The following is a 27,350-nucleotide window of genomic DNA, read 5'->3' on the forward strand; positions in this document are numbered from 1 at the left end:
TATAATCAGCAATCAGTATATTTCTCGAAATAGTTTTTTAATCACAGAAAATAAATAAAATAGCCAATGCCCATTGAATTGAACACTAGTTCGCTTGGCCATGGAGTCTCTGCTTTCTTTTTAAAATTTGTAAATGGAAAGTATTTTTTAAAAGCCATACCATATGACAGAATTGTTCAGCCCGGCAACAATGTCGTTCTTGGAACGCTACATTAAAATGTAAACAACTTCCTGATACAGTCACATTATCCAATTTGGAGTAATTCTAATTCTAACGGCACGGTTAATATTCACATCGGCTCACGATTCATCCAGAGGAATTGATGAACAATTACCGTGAATAATAATAAATACCTCAACTCTTGTCAAAACAATTTTTTTTATGTTTCCGTATAGAACTTAACTACTTGGTTATTCCGACTACACCCCTAGTATTTTTCCGTTGATATCCCTGAACCAGCTTAGGCAGCAGCCAGCCATCTTTAATGACCTAGACCCATCCCAATGGATCCACCTAACCGTACCCGTCAGATCAACGTGCACTTAGCCCATAGCGTCAGTCTACTACTAAGTTTCCAGGTCTTTTCAGCAGGTCACGATTCCGATCCAGTATTAGATTAACTCACGAAGCAAGCCATTACGCTGATAGACCTAGGACAACGCTCGGGCAATATTGAGCTCCTAAGTTAACCATCCGTCTGAAGAAATCCACTCGAAAGCCTTCAGACCACGAGCAATCTCTTCACAAAAAGGTGACGTGCTTAGGAACTTTAGGAAGCGCTCACAAAATCATTTTATCTGTAAAGCCAACGAACGTAGCGTAAGCGATTGAAATATTATTTAGCATATTTCAAACGACAAGTCATAGGGGCTTGTTGTTGACAGTGTTCTTCAACGAGCCACCGCATATGAGTTATGGTCACATAAAGCGGTATAAGAAATGTTCATATGTTTTTCAATGAGGAGAAATCGTCTTTCTCGACATACGCTTGCCGAAGGATCAACTTTTCGTGTTTAACTATTAACGTAACGGCAAAGCAGTAGTATTAAATCACATACAATTTTATTAATTCAATATCATTTTCAATTCACTAATGACTTTATTGGTAGTCTAATTAAATAAATAAAAAATGAAACATCAGATACAAATGATTAAGATCGTATCAATACATATTTTACATAAGAAGACTTAAATGAGGAAACAAGTTGAAATCCGTTATAAAATGGATTTGAACTTTATTTTATGTATTAAACGTAGTGTGGCGCAATGTTACAAGAATATCTGCGACGCGATCGAAATCAGAACTAAAGCGCAGTCATCTTGAGAAACGTAATATATCATAGTACAGTATTTTCCAGCAATCACTTTCTAAATCACAAATTCCCTAGACGTTTCTATAGTTGAAATTTTGATCGCAGCCAAAGACATAGAATTTAAATCTTTAATACTGACGAACATTTCTATTTGAAAATCCTTCCTCCTATTTTAAATTTTTACTGGTGGTAGGACGTCTTGTGAGTCCGCGCGGATAGGTACCACCACCCTGCCTATTTCTGCCGTGAAGCAGTAATGCGGTTTAAAGGGCGGGGCAGCCGTTGTAACCATACTTGAGACCTTAGAACTTATTCTCAAGGTGGGTGGCGCATTTGCGTTGTAGATGTCTATAGGCTCCAGTAACCACTTAACACCAGGTGGGCTGTGAGCGCGTCCACAGATCTAGGCAATAAAAAAAAAAAAATTGGGAGGAAATATTCCACTTTGACACATATCTTTAAGGGTTGAATTTTGAGGTCAATTTAATTCCAGCCTATCAACCATACGAATTCTGCACAACCCCCACGTCATATATGCTCTGGTCGTTCATGGAGGGTTCGACCTGCATCGCTGACAAGTGATGAAAGGTGACAATTTCTTTTACTATTGCACTATCTCACAGGTTGAAAATTCAAGAGAGAAACAACTGTGTTCTCTTCTAACGTATTTTTATCTTGTGTCTGCACACGTAACTATACAAGACATATTCAATCCCATGTATAATAGTTAAAATTCATTGCATTCAAAAGTGATCTTACTCCGTGAGTTGTAATATATTTTTATAATTCTAAAAATGAAATGTCATATGTGTTTGATGGTTTTCCTGACTCTGAATCGCAATGGTTGAAACACCAGAAGTCAATTCACATATATTTACGAGTATGTATTATACAGACGGTACATTCCAAACGACGTATCGAGTTTTCGCAAACGGTATCTAGTTATTATGCTTTACACGTAGATCAATCATTGGACATATTCTAATCCCTGCTCAGATTCAACATATTATGAATTCAATTATTCAACTCGAGTCAAAAATCTTTCGTTTTTTATTGCACTTTTAGACAGACAAGTGAATGAAACGCGGTGGTGGCACAACCACTCATGGATGCCAGCAAAGTTAAGGGCACAACCAATCCGCTGCCTACCGCTGAGAACTTTTCTTCTCTCACTATTAAATTATTTGTCAACCTTTCGACCTTTCTTTTTGTCAATAGAGTAAAGTAATTAAACACCTAATACGTTTTAAAAGCGTTGTTTCGTTAAACAATAAAGTTTAGCTTATTAAAGGCTACCAAGAATCAGGCAAAAAGCGGCCACAATAATTTATTATTCAAAACATCTTGAACAATAGCTCTTGACCTCGCTTATATTTCAGAGAGAAAACTGTTCAGAGAGAAAGAAGCCTTAGAACAAAAATTGTTAAGCGGATTATGGGAGCTTTGAACACGTTGAAAAGTTAACTAAAGTTAACATTCACTTACTGCGAAAAATGTTTAAATAGAATTACATTTCTCTTTCCCTAAGAGTTTTCATTTGAAATCTGTTTAAAGAATCGACTCTATATTATTACTTATGTGTCTAATTAAACTGTCAACATACGCAGCTCTTAATAAGCTTGTCTTAGTATACAAATTATCGCTTATCTAATCTATATATTAATACGTGAAGCAAAAACTTTGTATCCCTTTTTACGAAAATTGTGCGGACGGAGGAGTATGAAATTTTCCACACTTATAGAGAATATAGAGAAGAAGTGCACAATGCTAATATATTTTTTTTAAATAATGCATAAAAGATACATTAAATCAATAAAGAAAACATTACACACACTACATACCATGTATTTGACGCACACACGCATGCATACTATTTATTGTCAAACTTTTGTTCTTGAAGTTTGTTGTCAAATTGAGAATAGATTAAATATTGTTTGTCTTTGTTAATATTTTTTTATAGTGTAGTCTTGGCGAAATTTGTGATTATAGAATTATAAAATACAATTATAATAGTGTACAAACTGAAAATTTCTATTAGTTATAGTCGAATTTCGACAAATGCGAGACCTCTGGTACAATTAACAGCGTGGAAGCCAAATACCTTTTTTGACTACCTACCATACTATATAGAGACTATACTCTAAGGATTTTTGATAGTTTAATGAAATGCTTTCAAAAATAAGAAACGATATCCTATGTTAACTATTTATGGACGTATCACATGTAGGGTAAAGCCGAGATAGATGCCCCACTTTTTGAAATAGTCATGTAATTTTGAAAATATTAATTTTATACGAATAATTTCTATTAATGTAGTTAGTTCAATCCCTTATGTTTAATTAGTAAAAATTTTTTTTAACCTATCAAATACAGATTTTGCAGAAATTCGTTTTTCGTAGAACCTTTTTTTGGAGGATAGATGCCTACCTGTATGGATAGTTGCCCCACCAAGAAAATACTGAGTAGGATAGATGCCTGCAGTGCAGGATAGATGCCCTTTATATCGTGTAAACGAAAAAACCAAACCAAATATTAAGAAGTTCTATTCCTAACAGAGCAATAATTGTCTCCAAGAAACATGGGTCATAATAATATTTTTTTTTTTTTTTTTTTTTTTTTTATTGCCTTTGTAGGCAGACGAGCATACGGCCCACCTGATGGTAAGTGGTCACCGTCGCTCATGGACGTCAGCAATGCCAGGGGCAGAGCTAAGCCGCTGCCTACCATAAAAAATATTTTGTATTTTTTAAGTCTTTGAATGTTTATAATTAAAATATAATTCTCATATCACACAAATGATCATAATTAAATTTTTAAAGCGTTAAGTAAGCGTAAGCTAAACTACAATTTTTTAGTTTCAACATGCATTATCCTATTTTTTTATTAAATTAAATTTTACAAATATTTATTCAACAAAAATATAAACTCTTAATTGTTTATAAAATATTCACATTAAGTGTCAATGTATAAATTGCAAAATCATATTTTTTTATATTAAATTAACACAATAAAGATATCTTTATTATTTTGTCCAATTGAAGTTTAACTGGATAGTGCTTTAAATTTTCCACATCTTCTACATCATTTCTGAAAAACACGTTTCATGTAGCTAGTTCTGAAACACTAAACATTGAATTCAGTCGGATTGCGACTTCGTATTTATATAGTTTTCAAAACATTCAATGCAGATATTATTACATGCGTTTTAGGTTTATCCCTTAGATTTCTCTAGGGGCAAATCTATTGTTTTCTTTCCTTTCATTTTACAGTTAAGTGGATTGTCTTCATTTTCGCTGCTTGAACTTTAAATCAGTTGTTTGTGTTTTATGTTTTCGTGGCATATTTCTGCTGTATTCTGAAATGGCAGAGTATGGAGGGATAGATGCCTCTAAAGGCACCTATACCCCAAAAAATCAGGGCAACTATCCTTTGTGATAAGGATAGATGCCCAAATTTTTTGTAAATAAATTATAAACTTAATAGCATTTATTTACACCTAGGTGCAGATTCAATGAACCAATATATTCACGTAGCAAAAAATATAATGGAATTTTACACTAATTATAAAGTTATACCACGCTAAATACTAACCTTTCAATCTTTGACGTGTTCGTGAAATTTCGCGCGGAGAAAATTACGTGCACGAGGAAAACACTTCGTCACCACGCGATTGTCAAATGGTACATGAGGTATAGGGTGACTGTGGTTCCTACTTATTAAATTAATTTTTTGTCATGAGTGCGGGAAGTTAGATTTTTAGAACATGAGGCATCTATCCCGCTGCGGCATCTATCCAGGTTTTACCCTATCTGACAAAATTCATAGAAGAAATGAAGATTTTTTGCCTTCTCTATGCGTAAATGACAAATTGCGTTTTCATATAAGACAATCTCAACACGATCAAAAGTTACAAAACATCTTATAGCTAAGTCCCGTTAGTACTAGTTAAAATTTAGTAATAACGCCGTAAATGTTTAATATTTAGAAACCTTAAAAAAAAGTAGGACTACAAATATTAAACACTATTCCTTTAGAAATAATGCCATTAAGTATGTACTATATATATTCCATTATAACGTAGTTATTTAGACGGTGTACTTTATTATTAAGTTAGTTTAATGTCACTTAAATCCTACCTCTTAAGTTAAATATATTGTATCGTTTCAACCTAAATCTTTTCCTATCTTTAAAGTAAATCCCGTTAGGTGCCTTTTCAAATAATAGCATTCTACCTTAGAATCGAATCGTCTAATAACTTAAAAGCTTTGCGAGTATTCAGGTGCAGGCAGCGTTTCGACCACAGACTAGACTAGGGAGTACTTCAGTAAATTACTATAGCTGGGGTTTAATCTCGAAGTTGGTAGGTAAGGCGTCCTCCTATGGGTTGATAATATGAGCAGTTCTAAATTCGTGAAATGAGTACCCATTTACATATCACGACGGATTTCCCCAATTCAGTAATAAAATCTTGCAATGAACGTCAAACTCGCAAAATGAATTTGCATAATTAGTGGTAGTATTAAGTATTAAGTAGTATTATATTAATTAAGACAAAATTGGACTGCAGCATCAATGTCACTATCCACTACGCAGAGGACAAGAAGGAATGGAGAAACATCGTCCAAACAAAAGTGTATGGTAAGGATCACGACCCTCAGCAATGAGGAAAGGGATACAAACAGGAGTGGTATTATGTTGATGTGCTCATTCCGTTTAAGTGTCAGCCATGGATTTAACTGGAAGCTCAAAGTCACGTCTCAAAGTGAACGTGGGGGGCTTTTATACCGTGAAGTCTACGTATTCGCGTAACCACTGACAACCAGATGGAAAATTAGCTCATCTGCCATTCTTGGCAATAAAAATAACTTCAGGTTCATAAACCATACCAACGAGATGATCAATTTATTTACCCGATCGGGGACGCCTTTTAAGTTCATATCAGATGTTCCTGTATTTTGTTCTTGATATAGAACTAATTATTATTATATATTAAATATTAATATTTTAAGCCTTACTGCTGCAATAATATCAGAAACAGTTGAGCCGCGTTTTTTTAATATACTATTTAAAAGCGTTTAGTAAAGACGATTGTAATCGCATTAATAACGATATAGTTTTCACAACCCTATAGTTCATATATTCGAGGCTCAGATAATGTCGACGTTGTTAGCGAAATACAATTTACGCGATGAATATTGCTTGAGGATGAGATAATTATCAACACGACGTACTATTAAGCCGAGACTAGATTTAAACCAGTGCAGCACAGTAAATTGACTCGAATATTAAATTACTCCGGGGCAGCTCTGAACACAACCCATAATATGCGATGCAATATGCCGTGCAGATTGCTTGCTTCCTAAACGGATCGCGCTGATAGTTAGTTGAAATCTGGTCTTACAGCGTGTTAATGAATTCAAATGAAAACATTTTACTATGTATATTCTTCAGTTTCTTTAGCTCTTCTATCTTCCGAAGCCGAGTGAAGATATTTGCCCAATCCGCATGAAAGACAAGGTAGTGAGAATTTTAGATGTACGGGACATCTCACTACCCATGTCTTTCAAGAGGTAGAGAGCATCTTGCGATGTCCTGTCCGCATTCAAACAGAGTGGCTGTACTTAAATTCAATTTAAAAATCGTCTAGACATTTTCATAAACATTAATACTATATGTTTGTAAATCTTTATAAAGTCGAATAATTATTCAAAGAAGCAGAAAAAACTGGTCGTTTCACTTCGATTTTGATCACCACAATATATATAGAACTGCATGAATTATTAATTATATTATTATTTTTATTTCCATGATATATTATGATATTCACATTAACAATACAAGTTTAATATAATAAATTCTAATCAAATACAATAAATATATACGTTTATCTGCACATTGTCGTTTGTTCGTAATTATAACTATTACTATAACTATAATGGTTTTACTTTTAATGTATGATTAATTTTGTTGAGTTCATACATGTAACCGTAATTTATGTAACTAGAACTATAGGTAGCTTTAAAATAAATCAGTGAAACAAGTGAAACAATAAATTGGTCTTCTGTACATTTGCGTATCTTTCAATAGATTGATTTGAAATCTAATATATAAAATTCTCGTGTCACAATGTTCGTTCCCATACTCCTCCCAAACCACTTGACCGATTCTCATGAAATTTTTTATGCATATTCAGTAAGCCTGAGAATCGGCTACTATCTATTTTTCATACCCCTAAGTGATTAGGGTTGTCCACCCCTAACATATTTTTTTTTATTTGGACTTTTTTTTTGTTATAATGAGGTATTATGTGGTTGAATGAGGTTTTGTTATTTTTATTATATATTCCCTCATCGTTCACAGCACTACATACCTCTTTCACTCATTTACCACATCCTTACGCACTTACAACAAGTTAGTTTTTTTTCTACACTAGAAATTCCCTAGAAATCTTATATATGGCAAAACAATGTTTGCCGGGTCAGCTAGTAATAATATATATTGTTTCCCGCTCCTGAATTATTATATTTATAATTAGTAAGCTGGCAGTTTGGTTCAACAAATTAGTGTATATATAATATGTATTGTAAAATATGCAAAAGGAAACAACAACAAAACAATCGAATGTCAATGTGATATTAATAAAGGATATTAATTGGACGTAAATGAGAATGGCGGGCGATCGATCATTATGGCATAATAAAGGATAGGCCTATACCTCGCAATGGATACGAAAGAGCTGAAAATAGTAATGATTTTCATTAAAATATTTATTCAATCATAATTTTTCTAAAACATTAATTACTTACATTTTAAATTAACAATAATAAACTATAATAATTACTTTAAAAAATAATAATAGCAAAGTGGTTAAACGTTAGCTTAGTGTAAATTATATTTGTCGGTTATTGTGTCCTAGTACAAAAACACGGTTATTAGACTGGATATGACTTTAAAACTGGACTGTGAAGTTAGGCCTTACCTATGCCGAACTAGGCTTTCTCAGTCATCCGAGTTTTAGTGAAACTAAAAAAGGTACGACTACGAACTAAGTAAGTATTTTAGGTCGACCCCGTCGGTCACCCTCCTCGCCGAACCCGTGCGTCGCTTGCGATGAAGGGCTCGACGAGTAAATTAACCCATAGACACAGCCCACTGAGTTTCTCGCCGGGTCTTCTCAGTGAGTCACGTTTCCGACCGTTGCTCTTGCTAGGGCCAGTGTTAACAACACACCCGGTGTGACCCCTGGGAGCTCACCTACACGTCAAGGAGAAGCTGAAATAGCTTCTCAAGGCTATCAGCATAGGTAGGAAAAAAAGAGGTCAACCCTTTCTCGCAAACCCTATTTAACCTCTACTGTACATTAAAATCTAGATTAAAGGCACGTGCACACGCGTTCTTACAACACAATATTTATTCATAACATCTGCGGGTCTATTATAAAACTTTAGTATTATTATTGTGGCTATCGCAAGGGTTCGTCCACCTTGTTATATGTATGCGTGCTTGTTATATCTGTTTACATCCTTGCATGTTTACAGTTATTTGTTTCAATGTGCCGCAATATTATATATCCAAAATAGCTAATAATAAATTAGATTACATTCCTATGTTAAATTACTCGTATAATAATTGATGAAGTTTGAAAAAGTAAAGCTCGATCGTTCGAATTGATAATTTGTTTGTTTTATTTTAATTCCGTTAATTATACCCATCTCACGCAAAAGAGGTACCACCCTGTTGTAGATTGTCGGAAACAGCCCGTCATTCAAGATTTAACCTTAAATAATAAATGAAGTATTTTGGATTTACATATATACCTACCCGTATTTTATTTTGACTTCGACTTATTCAATGAGAGGCGTTTTATTAAGAAAAGAAAAGAAATAGATAAAATGATATGCATGGAATTAAACAGGAATAGAGAATAAAGTGAGTGTAGAATTAATAAATCATGTAACTATACTTGAGACCTTAGAACTAGTATCTCATGGTGGGTGGCGCATTTACGTTGTGAATGTATATGGGCTTCAGTAACCACTTAACACCAGGTGGGCTGTGAGCTCGTCCATCCATCTAAGCAATAAAAAATAAAATTAAAAAAACACGTGACACACTGCTTATTAGTTTCGTGAAATTAAATAATTACCGATATACATATGTTCACAAATTTTTTTTCTGGCGGAGTATACCAAATTCCTTTTATTCATTCAAGTTCTAATATTAATTATGTATTATTATTTTCGGTAGTACGATGTCCACTTGTAGCAGAATAGAGTCGAGCGTGCCTCTTGATGTCGCAGGTTCATGTATGATTATCGATATGTGAATCAATCTTCCAAGCATCACTTACATAGTATTCATAACCTCATAGTTCAATGACATATCAAACCGTAAGTTTTGTTTAGCACCGGAACCCTATGGCTGTCGATGCAGTAAAAGCGAAATTGTTGCGGAATATTATGGAGGGTAGACGTAAGGAGAATCGTCTCTGTGTGTGAAAAGGTGTCCGTTAAAATCTACTAAATAAGGGTGGCGCTACAGTAGCATCCGGGTAAATTTAAAAAAAGGCGCTAAAAGTTATTAGAATAAGATAGTGAAATAAAAAAGGACGAAAGAACTGTAAGCACTACACCATTATAAAAAGTATTTTATTCAAAGCTGATGAGAAAATGCAACCGATGTCTCCACAGCAATAATTTTAGGTTATATTGACGAAATTAGTTTGGACTACGTAAACATGTGAGGTTTTGTATATTACACTGTCATTAACTACTCTAGTCATTAAATATATTAAATTTCCTAAGTCAACATACTTCAATCAGTTAACAACTGCTCAATTCTTATCATACCCTGTGCCTGTGCTAGCGCCATTCTGGAGGATTTTTGAAATATTATTTAGTGCTGAAAGTGGGACACTTTTTCAAGCTTCTCCCATATGAGACGGTTCTCCTTACCACTACCCTTCAATCGGAATATATGAAGCCCGTCTTTATTATTTCAAGAAATTTATTAGTATAATTAAATTGTACTGATTTATACTAACATTTTAAATGTAGCATTTTGTATGTGTCTTACTCGATCACGCAAAAACAAGTGAATTATTTTGAAGGAAATATAGCACAAAGATAGTTTATTATAACAAAAAGCATAATTTTTATCTTGGTAAATGACATAATCCGAAACGCCGGATTTTCAAACTAAGTACCAGTTTATGGACCAGAGAATGACACAAACAAATATTTAGTGAAAATGCAACGTTTTTTAATTATGTCTGTAAAACAACGGAGAAGGTCTAATTTTTTGAATTAACTTCTTCGTATATGACGGTCAAGATCCTAATCGAGTCGCTGAGCAACTGCTGTAAAATTTAAAGTAACTACCAACTTTTACGAATACCGAATACCTGCGACCGGAATCAGGTTTTACATATTGAGTCCCAATTAACTCTTATCTGTTTAAATCGTAAAGATCGGTAAGTATTTCAAAAGAGAATTAAGATGTTTAAAAATTGTGTTATTATAAACTACAGGTTCTTTTTTATTTATGAACAGCCTGTATGTACACAAACAAGCACGGAAAGGGTTGAATGACACCAATATGAATAATAGTATTATCAACTCTACAGCTGTCAATCATATTTACGATGAAGGGTTGTTCGTTTATTCTTTATTTTATATTATTTCGCAACGAATAAGAACTGTAAAGTATTATATTTTACGTAAAGATAATCTTTACTCGCTTATAATTGGGATTTTTTTATTAAATAGCCCAGTTACGAACTGCATTCAGTTTGAAAATCAATAAAACTTATATAAATATGAGTAATTTAGGATCTATGAACTCAAAGTAAATAATTCGTTCGAAGAATGCTGTGTCGTTAGTAAGGTTTACTGTATTTTAAGATTTTTTTCTTTCTGTGCATAAAAGTAAAAGAAGACCAGAAAAATGGAAAATTAATAAATATATCTTCAAGGACGACCTTTTTTCAATAAATTATGTTTTCGTTCTTTTTACAATTAAGTAGTATAATTAAGTAGTGTAATTTTCAGATTTATTATACAGTAATTATAATTTAAAGCTATTATTAATTTACCATGAGGCTCTACTCGAATTCCGTTATTGAAATATTAATTAATAAATATTAATATATATTAATTGTTATTAAACAACAGCATTAATATAATTAATCAAAAATATTTCTTTTTGTCGAAATGGCGAGTAACATTTAAAGCATTTTTAACATAAGATATATAGTTATTCATTTTTATTTATTTGAAAGTCTATTTCAAAAATTGTACAATAATTATTTCTACGTGGATTGATAAATTCATATTCAATTTAGACAACATAAACACATGGCTTTAGATGTGGGTCGAATCAACGATGTGGATTCAAATATTCTAATTCGTTAAAAAGAATCACGTGTACACACTATTAATATAATTATGCTATACATAAACAAAAATATAATAATAATTATATACACGAAGATAGCCCCCTACTGGCTAGTTATACACACGTCCAGGTATTTTTTTAAGGGATTTTATGACCTGGTTACTAAGACCTTTAAGTCATGTCTTATTTTAATTCTTATTTTTATGAAAAATGATAATATGGAGTGAAATGAAATGAACATGATTAATTTGAGACATTAATCAACTGGGATGAAATTAAATGAAATGAGATAAGATGATATGGGATGAAACGTAACCTCAGTAAAATGGTGAAATAACATAAAGGAAAGTTCCACAGCCTAGCGATACGAATACATGGCTAATTATCTGTACTAGTAATAGTATTTCTATATCTTCATTAAGCCTGTCCATGAAGATAGCAAGGCCTGTGTTTTTGTTTTTATGGGTTTTAGTAACGCCCGCCCAATGTTCGCTATCCGTATCATATTTATATATGAATCAAAGATTATTTTCTTCTCTTTTTTTTAGCCCCTGCAAAAACATAGTGTACATTTATTTTATCTGTTTAAGTTCGCAAGCTTTCTTTTCAGAAACATCGTAATACAAGACGTAAAACCAAACAAAATATTATTACATATTATATGGTTTTTTTTACTAAGCACGCAACTAAATTATTAAGGTAAATTAAAAATGACGTCAAAATCAAATATATAGAAGTATGTAGTATGTAAATATGAATACTTTTAACGAGTTTGGTTTAAGAGTTTAACTTTTATTCGTAACATTACTAATTTTTAATAGTAATAAACTTAGTAAAGAAACTTAATATTATTATAGTACACATGTGGAAATACATATATCGGTACTTATTCTAATTAATTTTGCAAGAAATATTTTCATTCAACATTCCACTATTGGTTACTGCGGAATTATTTTTGTTAGTATTGGATCGAAATAAATCGTATCATTTAAACTATTTTAAACAGTGAATCGAACGTGATGCATTTCAATTCAGTAAATGGACCTTGTACCGCAAAATGAACACCGAGTTCAAAGGTTTAATTGCGCTTATTCTAGAAATTTCATCCTCGCTAACGTCACACGAGAATCGGAGAGGGTCGATTCGCACTAACAAATTAAAATCAATGATACGCACTCGTCAGTTCAATCGCCAGTCCAAACTACTATGTTACAAATATAATTTCAATCTAAATGCTTTAGAATATTAAAAAAGAACACTCAACAAAGGGTAACGCCGACCGATCGCACACTAACACGCGGCACGCGTCGGCGCGTAGTATGCGTCCCCTTAGCAGATGGAAGGACTGTCGAAAGGCCGAATGAAACTGCATTATGATAAACTTAATAGGCTTATATCTAAGACACAGACCTTCAAGTCAGTCCCAGAGAAACCTTAACTATACTCATAATAGTCTCAATAAGACGATTTCCATGTTTTTGGCATGATTAACTTCTGTAATGCATTGTTTAGATTAGTTAGTGATGATATGAAAACTTGCGCTAAGCAACGGGATAAATGTTTGCTATTCTTAAAATAATCTAATTGGTTTTTAGATTCGCGTTATGAAATTTTATGCATCTTCTACAGTTTCAGCAAATGTTTATATTCACTAGTCACTATATTAAACTAGAAACTCAGTCGTGCTCCGCATTCACTATAGCCGAAGATAGTGCGAACTATTATCCTGTGAATTTTCTTACACAAAAATAATGGTGTGCGCAACTCTCAATCCATATTTCAAATCTACAATCGTTTCATAAAGATCGTTGACGAGCTGAATATGATTTGTGTAATTAGAAAATCATAGATAAAACTGCTATTTACAACTATTATACATTCGAGATTAACTTATCTGAACTCATTTTCCAGAATTCACTATTTAATTGAATTTCTCAATACATTCAATTTTTTTGTCTTTATAAACAACTGCAGCATTCCCCTGACCTGACCAAAAAACACTGAATAAATCATGAATATTCATCATAATATTTTATTTCTAAGTTATGAAGTTAATATCATTTCTTAGCTGCTACTCCGTTAAGAACAATTTTTATCATAAAAGTATGACCTAATACTACTTAGGTAGTAAAGTTAGCAACATTGATAGTTGTATTTTGCTTTTTGGCAAAACTTATTCCTGTCCAGACAAAATTATTAATAAATATATTTTAATGTTCGACTATAGACATATGACGGGGACCTAAGTAACATAAGATTGTCTACGGAAAGCTTTTTACATCCCAAATGAATAACTTCGTTGTTTGTATATTTGTTTATCACATTATATGTTTATCACATATTATGTTCATGTAATATATCTTGATTGGAATTATTAACTATGGAAAATCATGTAGGGATAAAATATGCTCGCTTACTTAACTTCGTGAAACGAGAATTTTAACCAATTCTAATATCTAATATATAAAATTCTCGTGTCACAGTTTTCGTTGCCATACTCCTCCGAAACGGCTTGACCGATTTTGATGAAATTTTTTGTGCTTATCCGGTATCTATGAGAATCGGCCAACATCTATTTTTCATCCCCCTAAATGTTAGGGGTAGTCCACCCCTAAATTTTTATTTTTATTTTTTAGACAAAATTTTTAATTTCTATTTTTTTATGATACAACATACAAAAATACATACAACTCTAAATTTGCACTTTTTTATCACCAACCCTTGCTTTTTAATAGTCATTTTCATAATTATATCATTTTCTATCCCGCTCGATAACATCAATTATTATCACTTGGTAAGTTATCCCCTCCATGTGTCTACCGGTGTCACTTCTCACCCTGTAAACAGCACGGAGTAGGGATGTTACCTCTACAGTTTTCGGCTATTATTAGTGTTTATGCTTCAAGCGTAGTAGTTAAACATTTTTAGTTCATCGCCTTGCATGTCAGATGGAAAATGCACAAAAAAATTCCCTGAAGATTTCACTAACGATACAATCACAAATGTCGACGGATATCCAATATATCGTCGAAGGAATCCAGATAATGGTGGACAATCATTTATTATAAACATCAGCAACACAGACATTGATATTGACAATCGTTGGGTCGTGCCATATTCGCCCCTACTGAGCAAAACATACAATGCTCATATTAATGTTGAGTTCTGCAGCTCTGTGAAGAGCATCAAATACTTTGCAATTATGTCCATAAAGGCAGTGACATGGCGGTGTTTAGAGACGAAAATTTTAATGTACCATGGCACACAAACATTCGCTTGAGGCATTGAACAGGACATTGAAAGATATTAAAAACAACGACAAACTATTTGGTTGCACTCTGTTAGTCCTTTCAGGTGACTTCAGACAAACACTTCCCGTCATTCCACGTTCAACATACGCTGATGAAATCAACGCCTGCTTAAAATCATCGACATTGTGGCGTAATGTTGAAATAGTACAGCTGAAAGTAAATATGCGCGTTCAAATGCTTCAAGATCCATCCGCTGAAACATTCTCAAAACAACTCTTAGATATCGGTGATGGAAAAGTCACTATAGCTGAAACTGGATACATAAAATTAGCGAATGATTTCTGCACTATCATTGATTCGCAAGATGCTCTCATTGAACAAATATTTCCCGATGTACACACGAATTACATAAATCTCGAGTGGCTTGCAGAAAGAGCAATGTTAGCTGCAAAAAATGTGGACGTTGACATTTTAAATCTGAAGATACAACAGTTATTGCCAGGGGACTTGGTATCATATAAATATATTGATACAGTTTGCGATGGCACTGAAGCTGTAAATTTTCCAACAGAGTTTTTGAACTCACTGGATTTGCCAGGCATGCCACCACATAAGTTACAATTGAAGGTTGGATCTCCAATTATTTTGCTTCGTAATTTGAACCCGCCACGGCTATGCAACGGTACGCGATTAGTCATTAAAAAATAATGAAAAAAGTTATCGAAGGCACCATTTTCAATGGTAGTTTCGAGGTGAAAATATATTGATACCACGAATACCTATTATACCCACAGATGTGCCAATTCAATTTAAGCGTATTCAATTTCCGATTAGATTGGCATTTGCAATGACTATTAATAAATCCCAAGGCCAAACAATGTCTGTTTGTGGCTTAGATTTGAGCACACCATGTTTTTCACACGGGCAATTATATAATACGTTGCATGCTCTCGAGTGGGTAAACCATCAAGTTTGTTTGTATTAACTAAAGACGGGCTAACAAAAAATAATGTTCACGCTGCAGCATTAAGGGATAAATATTATGTAATGATATAATTATATATATAATTATTACTTTTAATAAATTAAAACAATTAATGTTTGATTTTTGTTATTTTTAAACAACATTCCCTCATCTTTCACAGCGCTCCAGGCCTTTTTCACTCATATTCCACATCCTTATACACTTCCAATAAGTTAGTAATTTTTTTTCTACACTAGAAATTCTCTAGAAATCTTATATATGGCAAGACAACGTTTGCCGGGTCAGCTAGTATATATATAGAATCGACGGACGCGCGCCATTTTTTATTAGGTATTGATTAATAGAGTCGCGCCGTCGCGTTGTGTCACTAAAGCCTAAAAGTGTTGTAACATCATGGTCAGTAACTAAGCTGGAAAATCAATTAAGATACGTTTTAATTCGCATACTTCAGCTAAAAATCTGCATCGTAACATTTCGCGTATTAAAACATTGATCCTATATCGTAATTCTATGCAACAATTACTGAAATAGATTTGTATTACTTAGATCGGACACCTATTTCTAAGTGATCGTTATGGGCTAACAGCCCTGAAGAGTCCAACACTTTTCGTCTCTCGGTAGAAAGATGTATCGCTCAATATTTTTTTAGTTATTTTTTTTATTGCTTAGTAGGTTGGACGAGCTCACAGCCCACCTGGTGTTAAGTGGTTACTGGAGCCCATAGACATCCACAACGCAAATGCGCCTTCAGCACTATTCTTCGCAACTTGGATTCACGAGCGGATTGAAGCTTTGAGATTAATAGGGACAGAACCACACGTCTCCTAGTTCCGCCAGTGCCATTATAAACTATTTTATTAGTTTGTTAGTACGTACAGTTTAACGCTATCATTATTTATGATCAAAAGTGTAGTAGTTCACCAATAGCACTTGGAACAGACTAGAGCATGTATATGTAAATGAAGGGGCACAGTGCATTTATAGAGATTACTTATGCAGATTGGGTTTTTGTTGTGATTTATAACAATAGTGTATGAGTGCTAGTCCAAGAAGGTTGTGAGATCGACCACCGACTGATAAAAAGGAATATTCTGTGTTACTCGTTCTTCTTGGGTGACAAAAGAAACGTAATGTAATCTCAAATATCGATTTATTCTGATTTGAAATTTGTTATTTATTATTTATTTTTTGTTGTTTTAAATTTTATAGTAATTTAAAAGATCAGTAGTTCCAAAGTTTCCGACATTAATCTAATCGTCCTATCGCTATTGTTTACGATGAAGCTAATTAACGAAATATAACTGAACCCCGTAGATTATTATAGAAGCTAATAACGAAAATAGTTTTCACGACAAACCCTTAAATAGAAAGAAAATCTTCCAGTTAAATAGTATTTAAATTAGAAACATGTATGTATAAAGATAAAGTCTATATCCTAATAATCATGATTTTGATACATCTCTAGTAGTGGCAATTAACGATATCTTCTAGAAGAAGTCAGCTGGTCGATAACGAACTGTTCAAAGGTATCTTGACCTGCTTCTCCAGTTTTATTTTTGTTTTACAAATCAACTGCCGAATTTCCGAAAAAGTACCAATAGTACGGTATGCGGGTGAAAGGTCTAGGGAGAATAATGGATAACTTGCTTCCAACCTAACTCCTGTACCTTGAAGACTATCTGTTGCGAGGTACGTTGTCGTGCAAGTGCAGCGAAAAGCGAGCCCGAAATTCTTCATCGTCAAGGTCAGGTCTTCACAATACACATGCGAAGTAATACTTGTGCCATTAGACAAGCGTCTGTGATGAATGACGCCAATAATAAAGAACAAACAGTAATCATAGCTTTTTTGAGTAAGTTTTCGTTTAGGGCATTGCCTTGTGTAAAGCGTTGACTGTATTTTGGTGCCAGCTTCAATAAACACTAGTTTCAGAGTGAAGGATTTTAATTTTCTTGTAATGTACAACACGTGCACGTACGACCAGAATTTTTGGTTGTCACTAACTGTGTTGCCACACTTATTAGTGTGTTCCCACATTCAAAAACAATCATACAAAACTTCATGCTTAGGATTTCCCTAAACAGACTAAGTGTTAATCGAGGGTCCGGCTAACAAGAGAAGCGCTTAAATATCAAAACAAGTTTACATTACAAATGTCAACGGGATTCTAAACTCCTTTGGTCTATGTCTTTTGAGCAACGCATGTCATGTCTTAAAACTTTAGAAGCGCTGGCGAAAATAATAATTCAGTTTATGTGTCATCCACATACATGCCTTTTATAACTTTTTAACAGGTCACAAGTTTACCAATTTGACACTTATCTTCTCTATATATAAAAATGACTTGCTGTTCGTTAGTCTCACTAAAACTCGAGAACGGCTGGACCAATTTGGCTGATTTGGATTTTGAATTATTTGTGGAAGTCCAGAGAAGGTTTAAAAGGTAGTTAAATATGAAAATGCTCGGAATTAAATAAAAATAACAATTTTGTTTTTCCTTTGATGTGTCCCCAGTCGAACGGATTCCTATTGTTTATTTTAAGTTTATTTTATACAATAGTTTAGGTATTTTATTTATCGATTGAGGCACTACGAAGTCTGCCGGGTCAGCTAGTTCATAATAAAATTATTAGAATTTAGAATCCTAAGCAAAACATGGATAAATAATAATTTAACTGGCCATTACGATTAAAATAGCAACCATTTCGTAACCAGCAGCTTGAAATTGAACGCTCGATTCGGTTTCATATTTCTGAATTTTAAAGCGTGTGCAACAAAATTGTGCCTTCAATTTTGTTCTTTTACAAAGCAACGAAATGCGTATCGATATTATTGACAAACCAACAGTTTATCAGCCTAAGAGAAATTTAGATAATTTATTTCGAACGAAGAGACCTGTACCTGTCCCTAGAATGTATCGCGTCCTTTTTTTTGTTGCTTAGATGGGTGGACGAGCTCACAGCCCATCTGGTGTTAAGTGGTCACTGGAGCCCATAGACATCTACAGCGTAAATGCTACACCCATCTTGAGATATAAGTTCTAAGGTCTCGGTCGGTATAGTTACACTCACATTAGCTCCTAGCTATTTTAATGAATCTATTATACAAGTTCTGGACAGTGTACCTGCCAGTAAAATAACAGATGTCCGATACGTGTTTACTATGGACCTCAAAGGGTTAATAATTAGCAAGATTGAATATTTGGAGAGTCTTTCGATTAATTTAAAATCTTTGATGTTTTCAGTACATTGCTTTTGCATTCGATATTTATTCAGAATAATGAGGTTCATTCCTCGACGCATTATTGTGTTTTGAATGTCATGTAGTTTAATTTAATTGTATCAACAGACTACCATTTTTTGAATGCAGTCTCCTTTTTAACATTGCAATATTTAGGATATAGTGCTATTTCTAGAGGTTTGGTCCGAGCTTATTGTATTTACAATTGCTAATCATAGAAGGTAGTCTTCTTTTAAAGGCACAATTTAAAGATATAGTTGACTTTAAATGACTTACACGATTACAGTACATCAATCGTCTAAATTTTACATCCTTATTTCATCATGTAGTTTTATTTTTCGAATAAAATCTTTAATTAATGCCAAATTGATTTACGTACAAAATGAGACTACCTATTTTTATTTTTATATAAAAAAAAACTGCAAACTCTGGGGCCTTGTAAATAAAAACACAAAATCAGATCCTCTTTTAGTTTGACAAAATAATTAAAATATATTCTGTAGCTTTTATAGAATACTTTGAATTCAGTCATACATCTTTATACAAGAAAATTTTCGACTTTTTACAATTGTAAGAGATCTGAAATTGGCTTCTATATGTAATATATTAATCTAGTATACTATTGGTTGTAAATGCCTACTAAATTTAATGCCAACTAAATGCCAATTGGGTTTCTGTTTGAATTTCGACTGTGGCAGGTGTTTTTTGTGAATGATTCAGCGGCGAGATCTATAAATATGATGTACTTCACTAAGATATTTATCAGAAGCGTAACTCAGCTAGGATTCATTTGAAAATGGAGCATTTTGTATATATATGTATATATATGAGTTATATAAATAAAATTCAAACTACTACAACATTTAAACTAACTAGCTTTAGTCGATTTTGTTGTCATGCAAAACTATTTCCACTATGAACATCTCATTCCAATCGAGGAGGGTAGACTTACAAATGTTTAGTTGCGTGTGTATACTTTTACGTGCAACGTATAAATCGTACCACAGTCTATTAGAATTACACAATTCTTAATAATCAATTATTTCGTCGAATGCTTGTTGTGTGCTGATGATATCTGGAATGCGATTTCAAACGATTTTTTTATTTTATTTTATACTAGCGACTCGCCCTCGCTTCGCTTCGGAAACTGTAATTTATTATTGATTTCTCCACTAGTTAATGGATGTTATTATACATATAAATCTTCCTCTTCAATCACTCTATCTATTAAAAAAACCCGCATCGACTTTGTTTTTATACTATGTAGTAATTTGTCACAATGATTTTATGTTGATGCAAACAAAACGTACAAATAAAATTGTATAAATAAAGAAAAATAATGATAGGAAAATCCAAATGAATATCATAGTACTTTAAAATATATCATTATTATTATTATGTTATATCTTTAAACGAGCAATTCTTGTATAATATATATAATCTGAATCTCGGAAACGGCTCCAACAATTTTCATAAAATTTAGTATACAGGGGATTTCGGGGGCGATAAATCGATCTAGCTACGATTTATTTTCAGAAAATGTTGTTTTATTCGTGTTTTCAATAATCAACTCTTCCCGACATCTAGTGGCGAATAATAATACTATTTTTTTTTAATTGAGGGCAACTAACCAAGATGGTCATCATCTAGTTACTCTAATTTCTCGAACTGTAACTGTGAAGGGAGTTCGCGTTCCCTTTTATACAGTAGGCGGTTTGAACGTAAATCTTGAGGAACGTGGAATTTAGCAATAAAGCTATACATATTCATGCACTGAATTGTGTAAACAGCTAAACGAGAACACTTCTCCGAAAATCAGTACGCTGTGTCTCAGTTTAACGATGATACATTTACGTCGTCCAGAGTTACTTTGTTGTAAGGAGTTAATTAAATGCGATTTCGTTTATTTATAGCCGAAACGAACGTTCGAAATGTGACATCAAAATAAAAATAACATATCGTCTTCTCGCATTAAAACTGTATAATCTCAAAACTTACTAATTTTACAGGAGAATGTTTTAATGGTTTAAAACATGTGATATTTTTAATATTAATCATCTTCGTTCATCATCATCATCATCATTTATTTTATTTTTTACCAGTTACATTATCTGTATTTTAAAGTAAGATAAATTATGTATTAATTTTGTTAATAGTAGTCAAAACGTAGGTAAACTAAAAAAACTAAAACTAAACTACGTTCTTTTGACAGTATTTATAAGAAAAATACTGGTGATACCAAATGATTCCGCATACTAACTCAATTTCGAATATTTTTTGAAATTGTACACTTTTAATGCGAAAAGACGATACATTTATTGTAACGGTAATATTACAAGAGAAAAAGATAAAAATACTTTCTTTACAAATTTACGATGCAATTGTTTGACAAGTTCTTCAAGCCAGGAATTAACGACTTTAATAATTTTGTTTCCAATTTTCGTGAAGTTTTTTATCGAAGTTTTTAATCGTCATCTGTCGAATCTAAAACAGTATTTCAAATGACGAAACAAATTCTGGATCGAGCGGATTGTGTTGTATGTATTAGGCTTTACGCAATCACTGCATTATTTACGATGCAATTAAAAAGTTATTCTTGCGTAAATGAGTTCAGCTCTTTCAATTTCATGAGCAGTACTTACAAAAACAGTAACTACAATGGGTTTTATGTGGGTCTTATTGTTCAAGATTTTTTTTTTGTAAGTATTCTTAAAAACAGGCTTTTCTTTTCTTTTTTCTTTCATGTATTTTTCATGTACTTTCGTTTTATTCTTTCATGTATTTAAGCGTTTACGTGGCATGTCTATTATTTTATTGTTTTATATAAAAGTGTTGAAAGTAAAAGTCTGGTTGACAATAAGTTTTTTTTTTTAAACATTAAAAACTTTATTAACGTTATTTTAACCAATTTGTACGGTTCATCTTAAGTAATATTAAGAAGCATTCACAATCGTGTTATAAGTGAGTACATTTGAATTTAATTTCAACTCAGAATTAATTTTTATTAAGCGATTTGTAATAAAAAAGAGGTTTTCTGGGTTTTGTTACAAGTATGATATTCGGTTTTCTTTTATACCGTTATAATATATTAAAAAAAAAAAACAACTTAATATGTCACGAAATTAGAAGAAATCAATAGAACATACATTATTTTACATATTCAAATCTTAGCTATCAAATAAGTTTAAATCCTACTATACATACATACTATCCTATAATAAGATACAATAACAAATAATACAATAACAATAGATACTAATATATTTCACTAACAGTCCTTAAGTAAAATCTTTAAGCTCTCGTGGAATCGTATCGTCTAAATTGAAATTACCTAAATAGGTTTCTTATTTCGTAATTTCTGGGACTTTGTTAACATCTAAAACGTTTGGTTACTCTATTGCAGCATTAACTCTGCCGATTACTTTGTGATAGCACTGTGAATTTAATTAAAAATATATGTATATTAATAAAACAATTGCATGCAACCGATGTAGTTTTAATATTAACTTTATGCATCTAATTTCGTAATTTTAATTTTAGATCACATTCCAAGAGTATTCCTGAGTGTTTTTAATGAAAACGAGTGTTGTGCTTCCTTTAACATCAATAATTTGCTGAATAAAACATATTATAATATAATTTCGATTTGGTTGCGTTCGAGATGGAGAGATGTTTTTTTTTTGTAATCGAAAGTGTTTTCGCTCGACCTAGCGACAATGTAGTGTGTATGTTTTGACTCGGTACGTTATACGTTGCACAACGAATTCTATTGTTTGATTCGCCGTATTGAAAATTCCATTCGACCTTCCACATTCAACATTTCAGTTTAATTGTACAAAGACTATATTAATATAATATAAAGTGCTAATTAACGTTTACCTACAGAACCCGTACAGGGTGACGACATAAAAGTAACTAATTAATCTAATTGCTTGCCTTGATGACAATGATCAAAATATGCATAACCAAAGCCACAGTAAGCGATATTAAAATGAACTAATATCTATTTTTTTAAATATTGCGGCCATGTACCCATGATGTATGTGTAACAATGCAATGTGTGCTATAACATATAATGCAACATATAAAAAAGTCATAATGAAGGGAATTAACATGTTTATATTTTTAATTACAACAGTCCAATCAATCATAAACCGTCATCTGCTACTCAAATATTCTCTTTGGAAATTTAAATAAAAAAAAAACAGGTTCTACTTAAATTTTGACTTAATTCAGTTATATATGTAGTAATATATCAAAGTAATGTTTATTTTTAAGATTAGATGTCTGTGGGGATGTGCGCATTTCATTGGCTCGATAATTGTTCGACCAAAATCTCAAAATAACACATCGATCGGGTTTTGGTTAATCGGGCGAGCAAATACGGAGAGGCCGCGGCTCGATGTATCGAGAGATGTACAATGTGCTCGTCTAAACACTGATAAATAGAAAGAACTAGTATGGCGCGATGGCGTGTCGACTGAATTCGATTGTGTGCGCACCTCCCCGCACGAGACGATTTAGTCATGAAAGAAGCACACAGCTCAATCTAACTCTGTGATCGATGCAACAATAAAACTGTATATATATATGCGACTGGTCTTAAAATGCTGATATTAAATAATTTTCGTGTTGCACTAAATCAGCGGTCGGGGAACTTTTTTAATTATTACCAAAAAATATTTTTGTGTAAGTTGATATTACCCTATGGCGAAGAACAAAAAAAAAACGAAATCGCTTCTTTTTAGTATCTTTCATATTATAGCCCCCTTGATAATTTTACAATAACCAAAAAATTAACGGTTCTAAAGAAGTTTCACTTCTATACTTTTTTTTTACTCACAAAAGTTTCATTTTACCCCGGTTCCCCGACCGCTGCACTAAATGAAGCCACGTTAATTCCCTCCACTGAATTAGCGGCAAATGCACTGTCACACTGATGTCACTATGATGTTTTATTCGTTATGGAATTAATGTTTAAATGAAAGTAACAGTACCGCAACGCGACATTAGTTTACGTACATGATCGCCGATCGGACCTACCTGCTAAGGGTCTTCAAGCACCAAGCCAATCTCACGTTCATCCAAAGAAGTAGACTGTCAAAATGTATCATAATGTCTATTGAAATCGTTTTTACAACAGTAATGTTCGCTAGCATCATGATATCTCCAGGAAAATTGCAACGAAAAGAACCAGTTTTTTTTCTTATTTTTTTTTTATGGCCAATTTAATTCGCCACTGAAACTATGATCTTAAACTAGCCGTTTATTTTTACAACTGAGTGAGAATTATATCTATTTTTAGCATTTCTTTTTCAATGCAAAATTAGTCAATTCGCATGCATGGTGCGAATGTGATTATAAGATTAAATAAAAATAGATTTAAATTAATATATATTTAGAAATGTGAAATGATTAATTTTTGTCACATCTATTGAAATCTATCGAATATCTTAAATATTTTTATAAATAAAACGAAGAACTGTAAGTGTGTACTAGGCTAGTAAATTTATTTAGCTTTCTATTTTGTTATTAAAAGAAAAAGTAATGTCAAATGTCATTGAGTTGTCGATGTCTTTAAAATAAGACTAACGCGACAATTGATTTGCTGCTTATGAACCGTTAATCAAACAAACAAGACCAGTTTGATATTTAATTTTTCAGAAACAATAATATGTTGCAGTGTATGTAATAATCAAATCAAATTTTGCAATCTTCCCGTAAACTTCATGAAATTAACAAAAAAAATTAATAAAAAAATTTAAAAAGCATACAGCCAGCATTCGCTTCGTTAAATAAAACAAAAACATCGCAGGGCAAAATACTCTAATCACATTTTTTGTAACATAAATTATAATAATAAATGTCAGAGCATAATTACCTATCAAGTTATTTTCCTTAGGTGTGACGTACAGCAGCGGAGAGAGAAAGAGAGAAGAGAGTGCGCTGGTTTGAAGCAGTCACACTTCTGTAACAATGAGAGAATAATTCTTTTTTACCTGCCATAAAAACGTTAACATGTATTCATAGCTTAGTATTGCATATAGGTTGCGCAGCGTTTGCTTAGCTTAATTACAAAACACAAAACATAAATAAAGTAATTCGAAAGTTTTTAGAAAAATTCGCAGAGCTTAGTTTATCGGTACAATGAATAATAAAACTAGAAATTTAAAACAAGCTGCAAATACGTTGTATAATAGTGGAACTCACCGGTTCCACCACGTGGATTCTGTTTTTGGTCAGGCTTCGTCCATGACTGTGAAAATGCTATCGTGCCACCTGCGAAAGACGAAAAGTAATTTTATATTCAAACGCGTTCATCTGAAATGGATTTCTAAGAATTCTGCCCTAAACAATTCGCCAAACTATTTGTAGCTAAAATAGATTTTCGATGTTACGTACATATGTATGTATACATACAATATGTATCACAGAAACAAGCGCTAAATGTCGAGAAATATTAAATGGACCAATGAACGAGAGACATTTTCAGGTCACGTATGAAATATAACGGTTTACTAACAAATTTAATGTAGCTTCTATTACAGAAATAGCTCGTAGAAACAATAACATTAGGACACGAGAATAAACTAAAACAAAACAAACAAACAAAAAAAACGTACAGATTAGGAGAGAATACGTTTTGATTTAACTTTTTTATATATGCTGATCGGTTTTCGTACAGAAAGCCGTACTTGCGCTGAGTTTTGTAAACATTTTACTAATGTTTATTTAATCTGCTCTAAAAAATATATGCGCAATAAATATTACAGCGAACGTAATTGCGGACAGTGCGGGGAACATATTTTGGCTAAGCCATACACAACACACACGAACGTGATAGATATATTACATGACGAGCAAAAAACTTAAATTTAGGATTTCGTAACTTTTTACATGTTGGTAAAGGTCTGAACGTTTTAAAACGCTCTTTATACGCATAAACCATTCTGAGTACCTTTTTTTTCCTACCTATGCTGATAGCCTTGAGAGGCTATTTCAGCTTCACCCTAACGTGTAGGTAAGCTCACGGGGGTCAAACCGGAGTGTTGCTAACACTGGCCCTAGCAAGAGCAGTGCTCCGCTGAATCGACCACCGGATCGGAAACGCGACCCACTTAGAAGATCCGGCGAGAAACTCAGTAGGCTATTCTGAGTACAAGATCATTCATAAACTCTTCCAGCCGAAGTTAAGACCAATAATACTATTTTGTACAGTATTACAGTACAGTATTACTATACAAAACAGTATAATTGGTGCTAGCTAACGAATACCATCATGCCAGACTGAAGCTTCCTTAATGCTAAAACTATCATAACTTTTAGCACTAACTTCATTAGCAAACACCCTTATTATATACGAACTGACTATACCCTACATCACTATGTAGGTATACCGATTAATCACTATTAATGATAATAATTCGTAAGATGCAATAAAATAATATTTACGTTCGTTTTAAATTTATAAATATAACTTGAGGTATACGGTAACCTTATATCTCAAGGTGGGTGGCGCATTTACGTTGTATATGTCCATGGGCTCCAGTAACCACTTAACAACAGGTGGGCTGTGAGCTCGTCCACCCATTTAAGCAATAAAAAAAGAGCTATACTTGTACTTCAGTTTCACGAAGGACAAACATGTTGATCGTAATATTGTTGTCATTCTTAAATGCCTCGTCAAAACCAATTGGAAAACCAATTCTGAAAGTCATGTCATTCTAATTAAAAAAAAAACATTCATATACAAAAATAATATACAGTACAGCGCCACTATATTATATACGTGTAGTCTTTTAGAAAGTTGTCTGTTTTACAGTGCCTACCGTAAATGAGCTTCGTTACTCGCTAACGTTGTTAACACTGCTTTGTTAACGCGGTATTTTAGACTTTTGAGTACCTAAATGACGCCGGTTTCTTTGTAAAAAAAATTGTAATTTTCCCTCAAACTCACTACGTATTTCTGTTTTCTTACATAGCGCATATAAAAGAGTGAGAGCAATATGATTGCAAATTTAATAAAAACCAAGATAATATTAAGATAACAGTTAGAAGAAAAGTAAATCTGCACGTGGGCGACCTGGTAACACACTTTACATTTTGCCAATATTGGAAAAGCTTTTCGTATTTATAAATCAATCATACGGCGCATGCGCGCTTCC

At 32.8% G+C, this 27,350-nt stretch overlaps 1 long non-coding RNA gene and 1 other non-coding gene across 2 annotated transcripts in view; both read right to left on the reverse strand.

The window, feature by feature from the left end:
* Positions 1-27,350, reverse strand: part of LOC101737735 (uncharacterized) — a 51,366-nt gene that overhangs the window by 9,020 nt on the left and 14,996 nt on the right. The window contains exons 3-4 of the long non-coding RNA XR_209925.5: positions 25,396-25,464; positions 25,067-25,153 (exon numbers count right to left, since the gene is read on the reverse strand). This is a non-coding gene — a long non-coding RNA (uncharacterized LOC101737735). The remainder of the gene's footprint in view (positions 1-25,066; positions 25,154-25,395; positions 25,465-27,350) is intronic.
* On the reverse strand, positions 6,782-6,900 carry Mir71 (microRNA mir-71). Its single transcript, NR_107251.1, has one exon. It is a non-coding gene; the product is annotated as a microRNA mir-71 (primary transcript).

This window comes from Bombyx mori, chromosome 1 (genome assembly GCF_030269925.1).
Source record: "Bombyx mori chromosome 1, ASM3026992v2".
Taxonomy (NCBI): Eukaryota; Metazoa; Arthropoda; class Insecta; order Lepidoptera; family Bombycidae; genus Bombyx; species Bombyx mori.